Source organism: Nomascus leucogenys, chromosome 9, assembly GCF_006542625.1.
Source record: "Nomascus leucogenys isolate Asia chromosome 9, Asia_NLE_v1, whole genome shotgun sequence".
Taxonomy (NCBI): domain Eukaryota; kingdom Metazoa; phylum Chordata; class Mammalia; order Primates; family Hylobatidae; genus Nomascus; species Nomascus leucogenys.
This window is the reverse complement of record NC_044389.1, coordinates 16,098,044-16,113,977: the sequence shown is the minus strand read 5'-3', so window position 1 is coordinate 16,113,977 and position 15,934 is coordinate 16,098,044. Positions and strand designations below refer to the sequence as shown.

Below are 15,934 nucleotides of genomic sequence, written 5' to 3'. Positions count from 1 at the left end.
GAAAGGGGAAGCAGGCAACTTCTTCACAAGGCAGCAGGAGAGACAGCGTGTGAGAGCCCAAGAAAAACTATCATTTATAGAACTATCAGATCTCATGAGAATTAACTCACTATCATGAGAACAGCATGGGGGAAACCACCCCCATTATCCAATCACTTCCTCCCTCTATACGTGAGGATTACAATTTGAGATGAGGTTTGGGTAGGGACACAGAGCCAAACCATATCAGCAATGAATGGGAATAACAAAAGATTATAAATTCAGCTCTCAGAATTAATGTGCCTGGATGTTCTGATTCCTGATCCAGTGTTCTTTTCCATACACCTGGCTTATGCTGGCCAATGTTAATGTTCACCTGAAAACAAAATGCTCTCCTACACAGAAATTTTTCTGTAAAGCACAACTCATTAAGTCTTCTTGGCTTTATCTAAAACTGATCTGATTGTGTTACAGTTAAACTCATACCTCTCTCATCTCACCGTAACCTAAATTATCCTAGGTAGTTAGAAGCCAGTCCGAAAATAATCAACATGCTCCAAAGGAATCATTCTTTGGTTCAAGATCCAAGAGAAACTGGGTAGAACCTCTCCACACACAGAACCCTACTAAATTGCAATTACCCGCTTCATATTCACTGCTGAAAACTCAGTTCTTAAGAAGGGGGTGCACCATGGGCTCAAGAACCCTTGATTTCATGGGTTACCAGAAAAGACCGAGAAGGAAAATTAGCAAGGTAAGGAAAGAGAGAGCAGCAAATGTGTTAGAGGCAATTCATATACTAACAGACAGCAGAACTACTATAGTAGTGAAACCAAAGAGAGAGAAGAAATGCAAGAAAACAATTATAAGAAAAAGGGCCGAATAGCTAGGCTAGTTCTGTCCTTTCCAAGAGGATACCTCTACTGCAAACATGCTCTGCCAGATCCTCAGTCAGGCCAAGAAGCATCCGAGCTTAATCCCTCTCCTTGAATTTATTGAAGCTGGAGGTACTGGAGCAACACTGGATGTCTCGCATCTGGCATTGTTCAATCCAGGTGTTAACTGAGACAGAAACCACAACCCAGAACACTGGAACAAACTGGGTCCCAATGATTGATACAAGCTCTATTCAGTGAATGTGTGTTATCGCAAACTAAAGAAGGTCCAGATTTCTATTTTTTTTTTTTTTTTTTGCTTTTGTTTTTGTTTTTTGTTTTTGAGACAGGGTCTCGCTCTGTCGCCCAGGCTGGAGTGCAGTGACGCAATCTCGGCTCACTGCAACCTCCACCTCCCAGTTCAAGTGATTCTCATGCCTCAGCCTACTGAGTAGCTGGGATTATAGCCACGCACCACCACACCTGGCTAATTTTTGTATTTTTAGTAGAGATGGGGTTTCGCCATGTTGGCCAGACTGGTCTCAAACTCCTGACCTCAGGTGATCCTCCTGCCTCAGCCTCCCAAAGTGCTGGGATTAAGGGATGAGCCACTGTGCCTGGCCAAAGGTCCAGATTTCTAAATAAAATGTTTCACCATAAAGCTGCTTAGAATGAAGGTCTTCCAGAAGCCACTCACAAAATTTTCCACTTACATAGGAAATATTTCTCCTCTAAATGCTTGAAATCATGTTGATGTGTTGGAGATCACACTGATTAATAAATACCTGAAACTTAAAAAAAAAAAAGGAAAAAAGAAAGCCATTTTTGTGACAATTAAAACAAAAGAGAACTGAAAGTAAGAAAAAAGGAGGAAGAAACTGACAAATGCATAACAGGAAAGGCATACACTATTTTTTCTTTTTGAGATGGAGTCTTGCTCTATCTCCCAGGCTAGAGTGCAATGGCACAATCTTGGCTCACTGCAACCTTCGCCTCTCGGGTTCAAGTGAGTCTCCTGCCTTAGCCTTCCAAGTAGCTGGGATTACCAGTGCATGCCACCATGCTCGGTTAATTTTTTTGTATTTTTAGTAGAGACGGGGTTTCATCATGTTGGCCAGGCTGGTCTTGAACTCGTGACCTCAGGTGATCCTCCTGCCTCCGCCTCCCAAAGTGCTGGGATTACAGGTGTAAGCCACTGCTCCTGACCTGCACACACTATTTTATGTTATAAAGATAATGTGGACAAAGTATTGGATCACACATGGTAAAAACTCAATCATATTTGTTGAATAAATAAATGACTGACTGACTCACTTTGAAGTAACTGCAATAAAATCAAACTCACTATTTTATCTCCAAAACTCATTATTTGCTGACTTCCCTTCTTCTGTAAAAATGTAATCATTTTATGTTACTCAAGTCAAAACCGTGGAACCATCTCTGCTGTTCTTTTTGCCTCTCCCCTCTCAGCTTCAATCGTTTAAGGATAACTAATTCTTCCCTCATCAGGTCTATTTTATTCATCCCTTTCTGTGCACTCTGATCACCTCAATTGATATTGATCATATCTCAGTATGGATTAAACAAGCATTTAGTGTATGCACATTACATGTCCTGAACCCATCTACTAGTTACATATCCTACACCAGTCTATAATTGGAGTTCTTGCCTTCAATGAGTTCAAATCAGACATATAAATAATACAGTATGACAAAAGTAACCATGGAGCTATTTATAAGGAAAATGCTACTTGACCAACTCAACTAATTTATAATCATCTTCTCTGTCTCATTCTCTTTAATCTCTTCCCTTTCAGATAAAATTTTTTGCTAATGTATCTTGAAGGATTACTATGCACCAGGCATTTCTGTAAGTAACAAGTGTTTTACATAATTCACCTCATTCACTCCTCACAATAGCTCTAGAGATAGCTGGTGTTATTATTTAATACCTCCATTTCAAAAATAAAGGAGCAGTGTTTTTTAATCACAATTAAAAATAAAAATTATTTTCTCACCCCAGTTAGGATGGCTATCGTCAAGAAGACAAAAAATGATAAATGATGGTGAGGAAGTGGAGAAAAGGGAACTGTAATACACTGTTGGTGGAAATGTAAATGAGCACACCCACTGTGGAGAACGGTATGGAGCTTCCTCAAAAATCTACAAACAGAATTACTGTATGATCCAGCAATCCCCCAGTTGGGCATTTATCCAAAGGAAAGGAAATCATTATATCAAAGAGACATCTGCGCTCCCATGTTTATTTCAGCCGTATTCACAATAGCCAAATTATTGAATCAACCTAGGTGTCCAACAACAGATGAACAAATAAAGCAAGTGTGGGTTATATGCATGATGGAATACTATTCAGCCATAAAAAAGAATGAAATCCTGTCATTCATGCCAACATAGATGGAACTGGAGGAAATCCTGCCATGTGAAATAAGCCAGGAACAGAAAGTTACACACCACATGTTCTCACTCACATGTAGAAGCTAAAAAAGTTGATCTCATAGAAGTAATAAGTAGGATGGAGGCTACTACAGGCTGGCAAAGGGAGGGAAAAAGGATGAATAGGGAGGGATAAGTAAGGATTTGTTAAAGGATGCAAAATTACAGCTACATAGGAGGAATAAGTTCTAGTGTTCTATTCCCCTGTAGGATGACTACAGTTAACAATAATATATTATATAGTTTCAAATAGCTAGAAAGAGGATATCGAATGTCCCCAATACAAAGAAATGGTAAATGTTTGAGATGATGGATATGCTAATTATCCTGATCTGACCACTATACACTATATTTATTGAAACATCACTATGTAGCCCATGAAAATGTACAATTTGTCCATTTAAAAATTAAAATAAATCATTTTAAAAATCAAAAAATCATTTTTTTTAATGAGAGAACTAAGGCCCAGAATGAATAAATTACTCACCAAGTTTACACAGTAAATAAATAGCCAAGGCAGTGTGCCTGATTCATTCAGCACCCAGGCCCTTCACCGCTGTATTTTACGACACGTTATCACCAGACTCATTTTCTTTCTTTTCTTTTTTTTTTTTTTTTTTGAGACAGAGTACCACTCTGTCACCCAGGTTGGATTCCAGTGGCGTGATCTTGACTCACTGCAACCTCTGGCTCCCAGGTTCAAGCGATTCTCCTGCCTCAGTCTCCTGAGCAGCTGAGATTACAGGCATGCACCACCACGCCCAGCTAATTTTTGTATTTTTAGTAGAAATGGGGTTTCACCATGTTGGCCAGGCTGGTCTCCAGCTCCTGACCTCAGGTGATCCATCTGCCTCAGCCTCCCAAAGCACTGGGATTACAGGTGTGGGACAACGTGCCCAGCCTGTATTCAATTTCTTAAACTATTCTGTCACTTGCTCTTCCAAAACCCATTTTCCACGGAATCAAATCCTTAGGAATTTTCAAGGCCCTTTTTATCTAACCAGGACCCACTATACTAAACTTATTACTTCCCAGTGCAAGCTCCATTCTCTTCACGATGAACTCCATATTATTTCCACACATATCGGCTCATTTCAACCTGCTCCCTTGACAGCCTGACTTGGCCTCCTCCTCTCCAACTGTTTAAATTTTGTTTGTGCTTCAAGTCCCAGTTTAAATCACTTCTCCATAAAAATTTTCTCAACCACAGAAACCCACCTTCATGACCCTCTCCTGTGAAATCTCAAAGCTTACTGTTTGCCACAAACAGAATATTTAATTATAGACTACCTTGCACTGCTATTTAATTTACAAGTGTCAGCTGGACATGGTGGCTCGTGCCTGTAATCTCAGCACTTTGGGAGACTGATGAGGGAGGATAGCTTGAGCCCAGGAGTCTGAGACTAGCCTGGGCAATGTAGTGAGATGCCATGTCTGTAAAAAAAATAATAATAATTAAAAATAAAATTAAAATTAAAATTCACAAGTGTCTAAGACTTAACTATGAACTCCAAGAACCAAGGATTCTAATCTTAGATTTCTTTTTCTTTTTTTTATTTTTTATTTACTTATTTATTTTTTGTGGTTTTTTTTTTATTTTTTTATTATAGTTTAAGTTCTAACATGTGCACAACGTGCAGGTTTGTTATATATGTATACATGTGCCATGTTGGTGTGCTGCACCCATTAACTCGTCAATTACATTAGGTATATCTCCTAATGCTATCCCCCCCCACTTCCCCCACCCCACAACAGGCCCCAGTGTGTGATGTTTCCCTTCCTGTGTCCAAGTGTTCTCATTGTTCAATTCCCACCTATGAGTGAGAACATGCAGTGTTTGGTTTTTTGTCCTTGCAATAGTTTGCTGAGAATGATGGTTTCCAGTTTCATCCCTGTCCCTACAAAGGACATGAACTCATCATTTTTTATGGCTGCATAGTATTCCATGGTGTATATGTGCCACATTTTCTTAATCCAGTCTATCATTGATGGACATGTGGATTGGTTCCAAGTCACTCCTATTGTGAATAGGGCCACCATAAACACACAGGTGCATGTGTCTTTATAGCAGCATGACTTATAATCCTTTGGGTATATACCCAGTAATGGGATGGCTGGGTCAAATGGTATTTCTAGTTCTAGATCCCTGAGGAATCACCACTCTGTCTTCCACAATGGTTGAACAAGTTTATAGTCCCACCAACAGTGTAAAAGCGTTCCTATTTCTCCACGTCCTCTCCAGCACCTGTTGTTTCCTGACTTTTTAATGATGGCCATTCTAACTGGTGTGAGATGGTATCTCACTGTGGTTTTGATTTGCATTTCTCTGATGGCCAGTGATGATGAGCATTTTTTCATGTCTCTGTTGGCTGCATAAATGTCTTCTTTTGAAAAGTGTCTGTTCATATACTTCGCCCACTTGTTGATGGGGTTGTTTGTTTATTTCTTGTAAATTTGTCTGAGTTCTTTGTAGATTCTGGATATTAGCCCTTTGTCAGATGAGTAGATTGCAAGAATTTTGTCCCATTCTGTAGGTTGCCTGTTCACCCTGATGGTAGTTTCTCTTGCTGTGCAGAAGCTCTTTAGTTTAATTAGATCCCATTTGTCAATTTTGGCTTTTGTTGCCATTGCTTTTGGTGTTTTAGACATGAAGTCCTTGCCCATGCCTATGTCCTGAATGGTATTGCCTAGGTTTTCTTCTAGGGTTTTTGTGGTTTTAGGTCTAACATTTAAGTCTTTAATCTATCTTGAATTAATTTTTGTATAAGGTGTAAGGAAGGGATCCAGTTTCAGCTTTCTACATATGGCTAGCCAGTTTTCCCAGCACCATTTGTTAAATAGGGACTCCTTTCCCCATTTCTTGTTTTTGTCAGGTTTGTCAAAGATCAGATGACTGTAGATGTGTGGTATTATTTCTGAGGGTTCTGTTCTCTTCATTGGTCTATATCTCTGTTTTGGTACCAGTACCATGCTGTTTTGGTTACAGTAGCCTTGTAATATAGTTTGAAGTCAGGTAGCGTGATGCCTCCAGCTTTGTTCTTTTGGCTTAGGATTGACTTGGCAATGTGGGCTCTTTTTTGGTTCCATATGAACTCTAAAGTAGTTTTTCCAATTCTGTGCAGAAAGTCATTGGTAGCTTGATGGGGATGGCATTGAATCTATAAATTACTTTGGGCAGTATGGCCATTTTCACGATATTGATTCTTCCTATCCATGAGCATGGAACGTTCTTCCATTTGTTTGTATCCTCTTTTATTTCATTGAGCAGTGGTTTGTAGTTCTCCTTGAAGAGGTCCTTCACATCCCTTGTAAGTTGGATTCCTAGGTATTTTATTCTCTTTGAAGCAATTGTGAATGGGAGTTCACTCATGATTTGGCTCTCTGTTTGTCTGTTATTGGTGTATAAGAATGCTTGTGATTTTTGCACATTGATTTTGTATCCTGAGACTTCGCTGACGTTGCTTATCAGCTTAAGGAGATTTTGGGCTGAGATGATGGCGTTTTCTAAATATACAATCATGTCATCTGCAAACAGGGACAATTTGACTTCCTCTTTTCCTAATTGAATACCCTTTATTTCTTTCTCCCACCTGACTGCCCTGGCCAGAACTTCCAACACTATGTTGAATAGGAGTAGTGAGAGAGGGCATCCCTCTCTTGTGCCAGTTTTCAAAGGGAATGCTTCCAGTCTTTGCCCATTCAGTATGATATTGGCTGGATGATGCTGGCCTCATAAAATGAGTTAGGGAAGATTCCCTCTTTTTCTATTGATTGGAATAGTTTCAGAAGGAATGTTACCAGCTCCTCTTTGTACCTCTGGTAGAATTCGGCTGTGAATCAATGTGGTCCTGGACTTTTTTTGGTTGGTAAGCTATTAATTATTGCCTCAATTTCAGAGCCTGTTATTGGTCTATTCAGAGATTCAACTTCTTCCTGGTTTAGTCTTGGGAGGGTGTATGTGTTCAGGAATTTATCCATTTCTTCTAGATTTTCTAGTTTATTTGCGTAGAGGTGTTTATAGTATTCTCTGATGGTAGTTTGTATTTCTGTGGGATCGGTGGTGATATCCCCTTTATCATTTTTTATTGCGTCTATTTGATTCTTCTCTCTTTTCTTCTTTATTAGTCTTGGTAGCTGTCTATCAATTTTGTTGATCTTTTCAAAAAGGCAGCTCCTGGATTCATTGATTTTTTGAAGGGTTTTTTGTGTCTCTATTTCCTTCAGTTCTGCTCTGAACTTAGTTATTTCTTGCCTTCTGCTAGCTTTTGAATGTGTTTGCTCTTGCTTCTCTAGTTCTTTTAATTGTGATGTTAGGGTTTCAATTTTGGATCGTTCCTGCTTTCTCTTGTGGGCATTTAGTGCTATAAATTTCCCCCTACACACTGCTTTAAATGTGTCCCAGAGATTCTGGTATGTTGTGTCTTTGTTCTCATTGGTTTCAAAGAACATCTTTATTTCTGCCTTCATTTCGTTATGTACCCAGTAGTCATTCAGGAGCAGGTTGTTCAGTTTCCGTGTAGTTGAGTGGTTTTGAGTGAGTTTGTGAATCCTGAGTTCTAGTTTGATTGCACTGTGGTCTGAGAGACAGTTTGTTATAATTTCTGTTCTTTTACATTTGCTGAGGAGAGCTTTACTTCCAACTATGTGGTCAATTTTGGAATAAGTGCAATGTGGTGCTGAGAAGAATGTATATTCTGTTGATTTGGGGTGGAAAGTTCTGTAGATGTCTATTAGGTCCACTTGGTGCAGAGCTGAGTTCAATTCCTGGATATCCTTGTTAACTTTCTGTCTCGTTGATCTGTCTAATGTTGACAGTGGGGTGTTAAAGTCTCCCATTATTATTGTGTGGGAGTCTAAGTCTCTTTGTAGGTCTTTAAGGACTTGCTTTATGAATCTGGGTGCTCCTGTATTGGGTGCATATATATTTAGGATAGTTAGCTCTTCTTGTTGAATTGATCCCTTTACCATTATGTAATGGCCTTCTTTGTCTCTTTTGATCTTTGGTGGTTTAAAGTCTGTTTTATCAGAGACTAGGATTGCAATCCCTGCCTTTTATTGTTTTCCATTTGCTTGGTAGATCTTCCTCCATCCCTTTATTTTGAGCCTATTTGTGTCTCTGCACATGAGATGGGTTTCCTGAATACAGCACACTGATGGGTCTTGACTCTTTATCCAATTTGCCAGTCTGTGTCTTTTAATTGGAGCATTTAGCCCATTTACATTTAACGTTAATATTGTTATGTGTGAATTTGATCCTGTCTTTATGATGTTAGCTGGTTATTTTGCTCGTTAGTTGATGCAGTTTCTTCCTAGCCTTGATGGTCTTTATAATTTGGCATGTTTTTGCAGTGGCTGGTACCGGTTGTTCCTTTCCATGTTTAGTGCTTCCTTCAGGAGCTCTTTTAGGGTAGGCCTGGTGGTGACAAAATCTCTCAGCATTTGCTTGTCTGTAAAGTATTTTATTTCTCCTTCACTTATGAAGCTTAGTTTGGTGGGATATGAAATTCTGGGTTGAAAATTCTTTTCTTTAAGAATGTTGAATATTGGTCCCCACTCTCTTCTGGCTTGTAGAGTTTCTGTCAAGAGATCAGCTGCTAGTCTGATGGGCTTCCCTTTGTGGGTAACCCAACCTTTCTCTCTGGCTGCCTTTAACATTTTTTCCTTCATTTCAACTTTGGTGAATCTGATAATTATGTGTCTTGGAGTTGCTCTTCTCGAGGAGTATCTTTGTGGCATTCTCCATATTTCCTGAATTTCAGTGTTGGCCTGCCTTGCTAGATTGGGGAAGTTCTCCTGGATAATATCCTGAAGAGTGTTTTCCAACTTAGTTCCATTCTCCCCGTCACTTTCAGGTACACCAATCAGATGTAGATTTGGTCTTTTCACATAGTCCCATATTTCTTGGAGGCTTTGTTTGTTTCTTTTTATTCTTTTTTCTCTAAACTTCTCTTCTTGCTTCATTTCATTCATTTCGTCTTCCATCACTGATACCCTTTCTTCCAGTTGATTGCATCGGCTACTGAGGCTTCTGCATTCGTCATGTAGCTCTCGTGCCTTGGTTTTCAGCTCCATCAGGTCCTTAAAGGACTTCTCTGTGTTGGTTATTCTAGTTAGCCATTCATCTAATCTTTTTTCAAGGTTTTTAAGTTCTTTGCGATGGGTTCAAACTTCCTCCTTTAGCTCAGAGAAGTCTGATCATCTATAGCCTTCTTCTCTCAACTCATCAAAGTCATTCTCCATCCAGCTTTGTTCCATTGCTGGTGAGGAGCTGCATTCCTTTAGAGGAGGAGAGGCGCTCTGATTTTTATAATTTTCAGTTTTTGCTCTATTTTTTCCCTATCTTTGTGGTTTTATCTACCTTTGGTCTTTGATGATGGTGACGTACAGATGGGGTTTTGGTGTGGATGTCCTTTCTGTTTGTTAGTTTTCCTTCTAACAGTCAGGACCCTCAGCTGCAGGTCTGTTGGAGTTTGCTGGAGGTCCACTCCAGACCCTGTTTGCCTGGGTATCAGCAGCAGAGGCTGCAGAACAGTGAATATTGCTGAACAGCAAATGTTGCTGCCTGATCGTTCCTCTGGAAGTTTCGTCTCAGTGGGGTAACCAGCTGTGTGAGGTGTCAGTCTGCCCCTACTGGGGGGTGCCTCCCAGTTAGGCTACTCAGGGGTCAGGGACCCACTTGAAGAGGCAGTCTGTCCGTTCTCAGATCTCAAACTCTGTGCTGGGAAAACCACTACTCTCTTCAAAGCTGTCAGACAGGGATATTTAAGTCTGCAGAGGTTTCTGCTGCCTTTTGTTCAGCTATGCCCTGCCCCCAGAGGTGGAGTCTACAGAGGCAGGCAGGCCTCCTTGAGCTGCGGTGGGCTCCACCCAGTTCAAGCTTCCCCGCTGTTTTGTTTACCTACTCAAGCCTCAGCAATGGCAGGCGCCCCTCCCCCAGCCTCTCTGCCACCTTGCAGTTCCATCTCAGACTGCTGTGCTAGCAGTGAGCGAGGCTCCGTGGGCGTGGGACCCTCTGATCCAGGTATGGGATATAATCTCCTGGTGAGCTGTTTGCTAAGACCATTGGAAAAGCACAGTATTAGGGTAGGAGTGACCCGATTTTCCAGGTGCTGTCTGTCACAGCTTTGCTTGGCTAGGAAAGGGAATTCCCTGACCCTTTGCACTTCCCGGGTGAGGCAATGCCTTGCCCTGCTTCGGCTCACACTTGGTGTGCTGCACCCACTGTCCTGCACCCACTGTCCAACAAGCCCTGGTGAGATGAACCCGGTACCTCAGTTGGAAATGCAGAAATCACCCATCTTCTGCGTCGCTCATGCTGGGAGCTGTAGACTGGAGCTGTTCCTATTCAGCCATCTTGGAACCGCCCTAATCTTACATTTCTTTATATTCTCCTCCCTATGTCTTTCACAAAAAGGTGTTTAAATGATCAAAGAAATAAATGAATGAATACTAGGATGTTAATAAACACCTGATAACTTGGCTAACACTATTTGTCTAGGAAATGACCATAGAAGATTAGTGCTTGCTGAAAAGATAAAATGCATATCGACAAGAAAATATTACCAAATAAATATAGCATTGAGTATATACATACAAGCAAAATTAATTCTTCAGTGGACATAAGCATATTATTAAATATGATATTATCATAACTACACTAATGAAAAAGGCCATACAAAATTTCAACCTAAAATAGTATTTAGCCACAGAGTTATACTTTTTGTGTATGTGTGTGACAGTCTCACTCTGTTGCCCAGGCTGGAGTGCAGTGGCACAATCTCGGCTCACTACAACCTCTGCCTCCCCAGTTCAAGCGATTCTCCTGCCTCGGCATCTCGAGTAGCTGGAACTACAGACACCCACCACCACGCCTTACTAATTTTTGTATTTTTATTACAGACGGTGTTTTGCCATGTTGGCCAGGCTGGTCTTGAACTCCTGGCCTCAAGTGATCTGCCTACTTTGGCCTTCCGAAGTGCTCAGATTACAGACCCAAGCCACTGTGCCCAGCCAGAGTTATACATACATTTATTTATTTATTTATTTATTTATTTAGAGACAGAGTCTCACTTTGTCGCCCAGGCTGGAATGCAGTGGCACCATGTCAGCTCACTGCAACCTCTGCCTCCTGAGTTCAAGCTATTCTACTGCCTAAACCTCCCAAGTAGCTGGGATTACAGGCACCCACCAGCACGCCTAGCTAATTTTTATATTTTTAGTACAGATGGGGTTTCACCATGTTGGCCAGACTGGTCTCGAACCTCTGACCTCAGGTGATCCACCTGCCTGGATCTCACAAAGTGCTGGGATTACAGGCGTGAGCCACCACACCTGGCTGAGTTATACATGTTCAATAACATTAAAAGGTGTTCAGCAATGTAATAATTAACCCAACTCAGATTTGTTGTCAGAATTTTCAGTCTAGTGCTCACTTTGCTTTGGCAGCATACATACTAAAACTGGAAAGATACAGAGAAGATTAGCTTGGCTCCTGCACAAGGATGACACACAAATTCATGAAGCATTCCACGTTAAATTTTTTTAATAAAGTAAAAATATATATATTTTAAAAGAGGCCAGGCTCAGTGGCTCGCACCTGTAATCCCAGCAACTTTGGGAGGTCGAAGTGGGTGGATAAGTTGAGGTCAGGAGTTTAAGACAAGCCTGACCAACATGTTGAAACCCTGTCGCTACTAAAAAGACAAAAATTAGCCAAGAGTGGTGGCACACGCCTGTAATCCCAGCTATTCAGGAGGCCGAGGCAGGAGAATCGCTTGAACCCAGGAAGTGGAGGTTGCAGTGAGCCAAGATTGCGCCACTGCACTCCAGCCTGGGTGACAGAGTGAGACCCTGTCTTAAAGAGAAAAAAAAGAATTTTCAGTCTAGGCATCAGGAGAAAAGAAAAACTGAGGAATAACTGTTTGCCACAAGGTATTTATTTTTTTTTTTCTTTTTTTGAGACAGGGTCTAGCTGTGTCACCCAAGCTGGAGTACAGTGGTACAATCAGAGCTCACTGCAGCCTCAACCTGCCAGGCTTAAGCAATCCTCCCACCTCACCTTCCCATGTAGCTGAGACTACAGGTGCATACCACCATACCTGGCTATTTTTTTTTCTATTTTTTTGTAGAGATGGGTGGGTTGGTGGGGGAGGGTCTCACTATGTTGCCCAGGCTGGTCTCAAACTCCTGGGTTCAAGTGATCCTTCCACCTTGGCCTCCCAAAGTGCTGGGATTACAGGTGTGAACCACCATGCCTGGCCTCACAAGATATTCCTTATTCTTACCCCACTGAAGACAGCAGAAAAGGAAAGACACAAGTAAGATATAAGAAAGAACTCCCTTGTTCAACAACATACTTCTGAGAAAAGTTACAGAATCATTTTTTTGAAGTCTCTAAAAAATGGGATATAATTATAATTATTTCAAATGTCCAAGGCATAAATTAGGTGATTTCTGAAGAACATTTCCAAATTCTTCTTTTTTCCTAAGACATGAGAGTTGGGAACTTTTAAGCCGTACCTCAACCATTGGACCGCTCTTTCCTGCTGCTAATTCTCCCTCCTAAGTATTGGAAGAACTTGGTATTCCTCATAATACACCCAATACCCATTACCCAAAAAATAGTGTTCTCTGAGTTGTGGATCTCTTAAAGTTTCCTGCAGTGTGAAGCCAAATCACAGTTCCCACGTCAAGTATTCAGCAATACACCCAACACAGCAACACGTTTAAGCTTTAACCGGAAGGATGCAATTTCTGCCATGCAAATAGAACCTAATTCCTATGGAGTATCGTATCAGTGTATTCTATTTACACTAATAATACCTTATTTTATCTGCATAATACATTGCACTTAACCTTCCTTGGAAATAGTGTGTTTTCTATTTCATAAATTGGTTAAAGATAACTCTTTCATGACAAGGATTTGATTTATTTGAGCCCTGCTACTATACCTTGAGAGCCATAAGTGAAAATTAGGACATTATAGCCAAGGTAAATAGCACATTTATTGTAGTCATTGTCAGCCCTCTCAACCTGAGAAGGAATTCTTCCTTGACACATAGGATGGGGGAGAACATGGTGTGTATTAAAATAAGTGTGTGTGTGTGTACACGACTTGTCACTTATTAGAAGCTATGAATATTGAAGGTAGTATCACTTCCTATATAATTATAAATTGTATTTTTATAATTATAATTGTAATTGTATTAAAAAATATTTAAAAATAATTATCACTATTATTTCTGTCATAAGAATTATTAATAGAAAAGGCAAAAAAAAAAATGAGCACAAATTCACCCAAAATGAAGTAGAGTTAAAAAAAAAAAAGTCAGAAATGCACTTTAAGGAGAGCGTCTGGTTCAGAAGCTTCAATGAACTGATTTGATTGAATTTTTTTTTCAAATCAAATATGTCTTTAGAATTGTTTCCTGGAACAACTGGGTCTTCAGTTTTGTACAGTTCCTCTTTTCTTATGCACCCTCTACCTATCAACTCCTACTCTCAAAAAACAGTATGACACCAATTTTAAAAAAATGTGATACCTCTCCCAGAGGCATTTACTGTTTAAGCCCTCCAGGCATTTTTAAGACATTTTCAGCAACAGTAGGCAATTGAAGACTTCCAGGAAAAAAAAAAAAAAAGTAGATTTAGTCATTTCAAACTAAAGTTTTAAAAAGCACAAAGTTTTGTAAAAGTCATAGCTCACATTAACAGATAGAACTGGAGGCCAGCCGTGGTGGTTCACACCTGTAATCCCAGCACTTTGGGTGGCTGAGGCGGGCCGATCACTTGAGGTCAGGAGTTTGAGACCAGCCTGGCCAACATGTTGAAACCTCGTCTCTACTAAAAATACAAAAATTAGCCTGGTGTGGTGGCGTGTGCATGTAATTGCAGCTGCTCAGGAGGTTGAGGCAGGAGAATCTCTTGGATCTGGGAGGTGGAGGTTGCAATGAGCGGAGGTTGCAGTGACCCGAGATTGAGCCTGGGTAACACAGCAAGACTCTGTCTCAAAAAGAAAAAAATTTTGAAAAATTAGAAGAATGCGGGATAACTAGCAGCAGAATCCCCAAGTTGGCAATAGGAAAACCTGGAAAGCAACCAAATGTAAACCAAAAGTCTCAGGAATTGGTGGCAATAGTTATCCCAGTAAGTAAGGGGTGAAAATGAGCCAAAAACAGAAGAATTGTTTGCACATTTTTTTTAGAAGCAATTAGACCCTGGGTCCCCTGCCCCACTAGGTACAGTCACGTGACTGTCCTCCCCACACTCCTGCAGAGGGGTGAAGTTGATTCTCTGGGCTCTGGACTGGACAATGCCAGGCACAGTTGAGGAATGAGTACTATATTAACAAGAAATTTTAGTGAAATACCGGCCAGGGGTGGTGGATCAAGCCTGTAATCCCAGCACTTTGGGAGGCCAAGGCAGGTGGATCACCTGAGGTCAGGAGTTCAAGACTAGCATTGCCAACATGGTGAAACCTCGCCTCTACTAAAAATACAAAACTTAGCTGGGCACGGTGGCGGGTGCCTGTAATCCCAGCTACTCTGGAGGCTGAGGCAGGAGAATCCCTTGAAACCAGGAGGCAGAGGTTGCAGTGAGCCAAGATTGTGCCACTGCATTCTAGCCTGGGCAATAAAGTGAGGCCCTGTCTCAAAAAAATAAAAAAGTTTCCCCTACTAGACTTTGAACTCAAGGCTAGAGCTATAGGGAAGGGAGACCATTAGGACAAATATCTAATGCATGCAGGGCTTAAAACCTAGATGATGGTGGCTGGGCGCAGTGGCTCACGCCTGTAATCCCAACACTTTGGGAGGCCAAGGCGGGTGGATCATGAGGTCAGGAGATCGAGACCATCCTGGCCAACATGGTGAAACCTCATCTCTACTAAAAATGCAAAAAATTAGCCAGGTGTGGTGGCACGCGCCTGTAGTCCCAGCTACTCAGGAGACTGAGGCAGGAGAATCACTTGAATCTGGGAGACGGAGGTTGCAGTGAGCCAAGATCATGCCACTGCACTCCACTCCAGCCTGGTGACAGAGCAAGACTCTATCTCAAAAAAAAAAAAAACAAAAAAAACCCTAGATGATAGGTTCATAGGTGGTACACCAAACCACCATAGCACATGTGTATCTATGTAACAAACCTGCACATTCTGCACATGTATCCCGGAACTTAAAGTAAAATAAAATAACAAAAATTATAGGCCAGGCGCAGTAGCTCACGGCTGTAATTCCAGCAGTTTGGGAGGCCGAGGCAGGCGGATCACCTGAGGTCAGGAGTTTGAGACCAGCCTGACCAATGTGGTGAAACCCCGTCTCTACTAAAAATACAAAAAAATTAGCTGGGTGTGATAGCAGGTGCCTATAATCCCAGTTACTTGGGAGACTGAGGCACAAGAATCACCTGAACCCGGGAGGTGGAAGTTGCAGTGAGCCGAGACCATGCCATTACACTCCAGCCTGGGCAACAAGAACAAAACACCGTCTCAGGAAATAAATTTAAAAAAAATAAAATAAAATTATAAAAAACTAATAAAGGAAAAAAAAAAAGACTAGAACTATATAATTCATTATTTTTTAAACCCAGAACCTAAGTACACATGAACTAAGGTAACTTAGGTTCTGGGTT

General features: G+C 41.0%; 1 non-coding gene and 1 pseudogene across 1 annotated transcript; both read left to right on the top strand.

Annotated features, from left to right (window-relative positions):
- The first annotated feature begins 910 nt into the window (after window positions 1–910).
- On the top strand, window positions 911–2,697 carry LOC115830439 (annotated as a pseudogene).
- A 9,043-nt stretch (window positions 2,698–11,740) lies between these two features.
- Window positions 11,741–11,843, top strand: LOC115836879. The gene has a single exon (XR_004031871.1). It is a non-coding gene; the product is annotated as a U6 spliceosomal RNA (small nuclear RNA).
- Window positions 11,844–15,934: the final 4,091 nt, after the last annotated feature.